This window comes from Lactuca serriola, chromosome 4 (genome assembly GCF_051521515.1).
Source record: "Lactuca serriola cultivar US96UC23 chromosome 4, Lser_US96UC23_V15, whole genome shotgun sequence".
Taxonomy (NCBI): domain Eukaryota; kingdom Viridiplantae; phylum Streptophyta; class Magnoliopsida; order Asterales; family Asteraceae; genus Lactuca; species Lactuca serriola.
This window is the reverse complement of record NC_136411.1, coordinates 18232187-18239171: the sequence shown is the minus strand read 5'-3', so window position 1 is coordinate 18239171 and position 6985 is coordinate 18232187. Positions and strand designations below refer to the sequence as shown.

The following is a 6985-nucleotide window of genomic DNA, read 5'->3' as shown; positions in this document are numbered from 1 at the left end:
ACCAAACTCCATGTGTTTGTGCTTAATGATCCAAAAGGACTTCAGATCTAGACCTTATGGATGTGTTAGAAGCATAAAGTTGATGTGGTTGAAGTGATTGAGGACCCCATGGAGTGCATGACCTCTTAAAGAGCTTGGAATTGCATTTTTGAGCTTATAGGGCCATGCATGCACGTAAAGTTTGCAACTTTACGTGTTAAGCATGCCCTAGGAACATAGATCTATGGTTTTGAAGAGTTGCATGTCTCAGATTTGGCTCATATGGGAAATGGGTCAAGGGACTCGGCGAGTCCCAAAGTGAAACTCGGCGAGTTCTATGAAGATGGCCTTAGACTCGGCGAGTCCTATGAAGATTGCCTAGTACTCGACGAGTTGTTCTTCAAACTCGACGAGTTGTATGAACTGTTACTGTGTACGAAGGGTTTAAGTGTCAGAAGTCCAACCCTTCGTGTTTGCACATAGAATTAGCAATCTAACGTGTTCCAATAGTCCCAGAAACCCAAATTCTCATGAAGGATGTTCGGATGAGGATCTGGAAGCGAGTGGGAAGTCTGCTCGCATGGACTCGGCGAGTTGTTCCTGGACTCGGCGAATCGGATCGCGAGCTGGTCCTATCGTCCCGAGTAGTGAGTTAAGGACGACTCAGTGAGTGGGAAGAAGGGACTTGTAGAGTGGGACCGGGTTAGTGGGAGAAGGACTCGGCGAGTCGGTGCCATGACTCGGCGAGTCCAGTCAACTGGAAGTTGACCTTGACCAAGGAGTTGACCTTGGACTAAGAGTGGGTCAGTCATCTGACCTAAGGGTATGTATGAGAGGCTAATCTATGTTTATGATTTATAGCAGGAGGATTTCCGATTCAGCAGTCAGGCGCTTAGCAAACAGACATCAGCAACTACTTTCGAGGTGAGTTACCTTCTAGTAGCGGTGGGTCTACGGCCACAATGCCAGCCCACCAGTAGGAGTTGTATGATAGATGATTGTCCCTGTGATATTCATCTAGGGTTGCTACTACCTGTGTTATGTTTATGTGCTAGTATGATATGATGCTAGGTGATATGTGTTATGTGGTAGCAGTAGGGGTGAAATAATCCCTAGTATCCGGTCGTAAGGACCGAAGGGGAGGCCAGCACCCAGATATACTAGGCAGTATCTAGCCGTAAGGGCCAAAGGGGAGACTAGCACCCAGATATGCTAGTTAGTATCCGATCGTAAGGGCCGAAGGGGAGACTAGCACCCAGATATGCTAGTCAGTATGAGGACCGAAGGGGAGGCCGGCACCCAGATATGCTAGGCAGTATCCAGTCGAGAGGACCGAAGGGGTAGGTCGGGCACCGAGATATGCCCAGCAGTATATGTATGTTATGTGATTATATGGTATGTGGTACAGTGGGGGAACTCACTAAGCTTCGTGCTTACAGTTTCAGTTTTGGTTTCAGGTACCTCTTCTTCGAAGGGGAAGGAGCTGGCGCGGTAGCGACCCATCACACACATGCCTTGTATTCCTCACTATGAGATCCTCCTGGGAATTTGTACTCTGCCATTATTATGTTTTATAAAATGTTTTTCAAGACATGCGATAACTTTTATGAAATGATATGATTGGTGAACGTTTTAATTCTAATGTTTGCTAAGTATATGTTTGAAAAAAATGAAATTTTTGGCTCGTATTTTTGGGATGTTACATGTGAGTTAGGTTAGATATCAAATTTGGATTTTACATTAAAGGGTTGTTTTTTTCATTAAGATCTGATATGTGTGCATATTTTCTTGGTTTTGAATTTGATGAAAAAACTGTCTTTTAGTGAAGTGCATGCTTAATTTTTTACGGATACCCGTGGAGTTTGCATAAGTAATCCTTGCTCCATAAGTGGAGAAACTCCTTCAAGTTTAATTTTAAAACTATGTATGATGTAAGTAGTGGAAGACTTTTGTGGGGTGAAGTGGGGCAAGGGTAAAACTGTCAATAAGTAGAGAAACTCCTTCAAGCACGGGAGTAGACTATTCCAACCAATCATAACGTTCTAGATTACACTTTACGACACTATGTATGATGTAAGTGATGGAAGACTTCAGTAATTAACCATTTCTATTTCCGGAGGTAAAATGGTCCATGTTGGCCATTAACGACAGGACTAATAGTCCAAAGACTTGTTGGCTAATTGAATGAAACTTGAGCATAATAGATTGTATGAACCATTTTTCTAGACCCTTTGTTTTACAGTGAACAAGAAACCTCTCATCAATCATGTCCCCATACAAACAATTCTTGCTTGCTTCGTAGCAAGCTAAGTAGAGTAGATCAGTAGACACTATTCATTCATCATCAGTGTTTAGATCTGGTTTCATGAAGTATCTGTAGTACACATACTGCATTATGATCTGTTGTAACAACCAAATTTGTCAAGGTAATCAAAACACAAGAATTAAATAACTAAAAAATATCAAAACATAAAAATTAAAGGATACAAAAGCATCAAGTGCCACACAGACTGCAGCATCTAGCAGCCAAGGCATATTTGCTTTAATTTTCTCCCACTCTCTACTTCTTGCAAGAATGTTGCATTCAAATCATAAATTATACATCAACAAAACTTCTGAGAGTGTATAATATTAAGGGATCTAGACAGAAATCGACACCTTCCAACATAAGTTGCATTGGAAATGAGAGCAAAGATGAACATGAGAGGATTCAAACCCTGTATTGTATTAATTACACAGATTTTTTTTCAAGATACTGCATGATGCTATCTTTTTTAAAATTAAAAATATCATGACAGACTTACCTCAACACTGCGTCTTTTGATATGGGGACAATTAATTACACCAATTATGCTATAAGTTTGATTATATATTGCAATGAAAATATGATTTGGATGAAGAAGCATGAGGAGTTACATTTAAGGCGATTTGAGGGATCCTTCCACCCATGTATATAGCAGCCATCATCCAGCCTAGCCATTGCCCATACACAGCTTGACTTCCACCACCATCCTGTCAGTGTCAAACACTAATTTCATCAACACCAAATTTACTTATATATATATATATATATATATATATATATATAATATCATAAGTTTTCATCCACCAACGAGCTAATAAGTAAAATAAGTAGTGGTCATACTTATAGAAGCTTCCTGTGAGCATACACTTGCATCAAACCCTTTGTGCGTGAAGGAAAGTTGAGTGAAGTAGCCAAAAATGCTCCATAACCAACCTGACATAAACAGTTGATCAACTCATATATCATGGATCGATATAGGCTTTTTAGCAACAACTAATCAATCAACAAATACAAGAAATCAATCAAGCTTTTAGAAAAACTTACAGAGCGGGGTATCGGCCTAGGCTGGGAAGTAGTCTTTGCAGGTATCTCAAGAGATGACTCATCTTTTGAAGAATGATCATCATCTTCATCATCAGCAGCAACCATACCCATAGCTGAGGCTGGACCACTTCTTGTTGTCCACAAATAACCTCTGTTTGGTGGAGTTGAACTTCCAGCCAATGATCTTGCTGACCTGCAAACATATATTACAGTAGTTTCATCAGATTAAACAAAGAGTACTGGAGAATTTGGTCATAAAGGAGTAATTAAATAAAGCATAAAGACAGACATGTAATAGTAGTCACGTCGCTGAGATGGGGATGCTCTGATGGCATGACTTTGAGAATTTGTAATTAAAGGTTTCTTGGCTTCTTCCACCTGAAAATCATCATCGATATTGAAAATTTAACCTAATTGCAGAATCAATATCTAGCAGTGAAGGTTTACCTCTGGACTTGCAGCAATGGAATCAACTTTCCGGGACTATGCAAATTGAGGAAGTCGTCATCGAGTGGAGATAAGGAGGAAGGGTGGGTGATGATGATTGCTAGGGTCTATTTGGAAGCAAATCACTCTAACTATTATCCTTACAACATTTCAATCTGAAAAGCAGCATGGAAAAGTTGGTAATGGTAATATTGTAATCCCCTTGTAAAAATTGTGTATTTTTTGTGTGTATGTGTGTGTGTGAGAGAGAGAGAGAGAGAGTTGGAGACCTGCAAGATTTGTACCGAAGGATGACACTTCTTTAAGGTTTTCAACCATGTTTCTGTAGCTTTACCAAGATTTAGACCTGTAAGAGGACATTTCCATAAACAGTTGTTGGGCATGCCTAAAGGGGTACGAATCACAGCCACCAAGAAACTCCCAAGAGTTAATTTGCTACTTGTCTCTCCTTTTCACCCCCGACTCTTTCTTTTATATGAATCACAATCACCAAGAAGCTTGCAGCACACCCACCCTTTTTTGATCAAGCACCAGGTATGATGTGAAGAAAAAAAATACAACCTAGGAACAGGCTCGAATCCTTGTTGTTTGTCTCTTTGTTTTTAGTAGCAAGAAGAATAAAGATGAATGTTTAGGGCTTTTCTCATTTGTTTGTTCCATATTTGAAATACTATGATCTATGAAAAAAAACAATTAAATCAGATATAAATGAAGTAATCATCCCAAAATCCAAGCAATCTGATTCTGTTTTGATCGGAAAAAAGGGAATAGGGCCATGAGGATTAACTCACCACAAGTTATGAATTAGACTCTCGTTTCTTTGCTTATTATATCAACGACCTGTGGCAACTACCAGTTAGAAATTATGCTCATATTTGATATAAAATTTAACAAAAGCAATGATTTGTGTGAAATTCAACGATCTAACCATACAGAGTTGGGTGTGGAGTTGGATTCAGAGACTCCTAAGACATTCACCATATCTTGAATATCAGATTTCTTCTCACTGAGGAGCTAACCTTACAACCTTACAGAGGTCGAGAGTTATGGTGAATGGTGATTGTATCCACTGGCTAGAGAGGTAGAAAGGGTTAAGAGAATTTGTAAAGAGGGATAGTGACAGCCTCGAGTTGTTGTGGTTTTGTGGTTTCTCGAGAGGATTTGTAGAGATAGGTGAGATATGAGGGAAGATTTGCTGGAATCGAAAATATTTGAGCTTGAAGTTAGGCAAATTAAAAGGAAATTCATACGAATAGTTAGACCGAGAGTGAGAAGGTGAGTCGTGAGGGATCGACCTTATCGGTTTTCATTTCACTACGTAAACGTTTGAAACTTCAAATTTGAACTACATAATAGGCTGACACTTCCACAATATAGGGTGTGTATTTGAAATTCAAAGGTTCGATTTTAACGGAAAACTATTAAAATTTAATACTATTATTTTATTGATGTTAGTTTGTACCTTCAGCTTAAATATTTAGACGTCTTAAAAAAATATTATTATTATATTCAAATCTATTTTTAGAAAATGTAAGAATTTTATATATATATATATATATATATATATATATATATATATATATATATATATATATTATTTTTACAATTTTGACATGACATTATTTTTTTATAAATCGAAAATCGTACTTTTCATTTAGGGGTGAGCAAACCCAAACCAAGAAACCGAGAAACCGACCAAAACCGACGAAACCGAAAACGAAAAAACCGAAACCAAAGCAAAACCGACAGTTAGGGTTTGAGTTTTTTAAAAACCGAAAAATCAGGTTCGGTTTCGGTTTTTACCCAGAAACCGACCCATACTTAAAACCGACAAACCGCCCCAAGAAACCGACCCATCCAACCCAAGAAACCGATGCATACTTGATTGTTTTTTGGTTGTAATAGCTATTTCGGGCTTTGGTTGTAACTTGTAATAGACTATTTGTTGTAAGACTCATGTTTTTAAAGTATTTAACTTAAATTTGGTGTTTTTTGAAGTATTTAACTTGTTTTTTCATGTATGGAAAATGGGTTAAAACCCAAAAACCATGGGTTTAAACCCAGAACCCGTGAATGTATGGGTTGAACCCAAGAAACCGAAAAAACCGTCCAAACCGACCTCAGAACCCGAGAAACCGAACCGACCAGAAACCGATCATATTGTGATTTGAAAACCAGAAACCGACCACTTATGAGTTGGGTTGAGTTTTGGTCCAAAACCGAACCCATGCATAGCCCTACTTTTCAATTTGACCATTTCATAGGAACCTTCAGGATAGCCGGATTGTCATCCCGAGTTGGAAAAAACAATATAAAAATTGAAAAGAAATATGAAAACAAAGTGTCTTTAAAATAAAAATTGAAAAACATTATATTCAATTTAAAACAAAAATATACATTGTTAAAATCAAAACAAAAATGAAAACATAATGTTTTCTAACGTTTGCTATTTTCTCAATTTAATTTGTGTTTTTTTATTTTTGTAATTTAGTCGACTACTAGCTAAGAGGGCTTTTTATATAATAAGATATAAACTTTTAAGATCTAAATTTTTTAGTGTCAGAATATTTAAAAGCTCCAAAATTTTAAGATATGGGCCGTGTTTGGCAAAAGTAGCTGTTAGCTGGAAGCGGGTAGCGGTTAGCTGGTAGCGAGAAGCTTTTGAAATATATAAAATTACATAAAAGGACAATTGATTAAAAATAGAAAAAATATATAAATATATTTTTAAGGGTAATTATGGAAATTGATTTCAAAAGCTCCGGAGCGTTTTGTTAAAAGCTACATGAAGTAGCTTTTAGAATCGGAGCGTTTTGTTAAAACTAAAAGTTAAACGCTCGTAAAGCCAAACGAAACTTTTTGTTTAAACTAGAACGTTTTGTTAAAAGTTAAAAGCTAGAAGCTCCCAAACGCTTTCAGAAGTTCCGTACCAAACACGCCCAGAACTTTTGATATAGGCTGGAGGAGATATTAGGAGGGAAAATGGAGGCAGTCAAAGTCAAGAAGAAAAAACGTTTTCTGAAAAATTAGGGTATTTTCAAACATATCGCTCTTTTTTTTTATTAAGGTACAACTCTTTTTCTTCAAATTTTAGAGTCTATTGAATAATTAAAAAACAAAAATTAAGAGAAAACATTTTGAATCTGAAAATTAAAAGCTTGCCTCATACCAAACAGCACTAGGCTAAAACTTAAACTTGTAAGAAACAAG

At 37.3% G+C, this 6985-nt stretch overlaps 1 pseudogene; it reads right to left on the bottom strand.

Annotated features, from left to right (window-relative positions):
• Nucleotides 1–2313: 2313 nt before the first annotated feature.
• LOC145099967 (uncharacterized) lies at nucleotides 2314–3709 on the bottom strand (annotated as a pseudogene).
• Between the last annotated feature and the right edge of the window lie 3276 nt (nucleotides 3710–6985).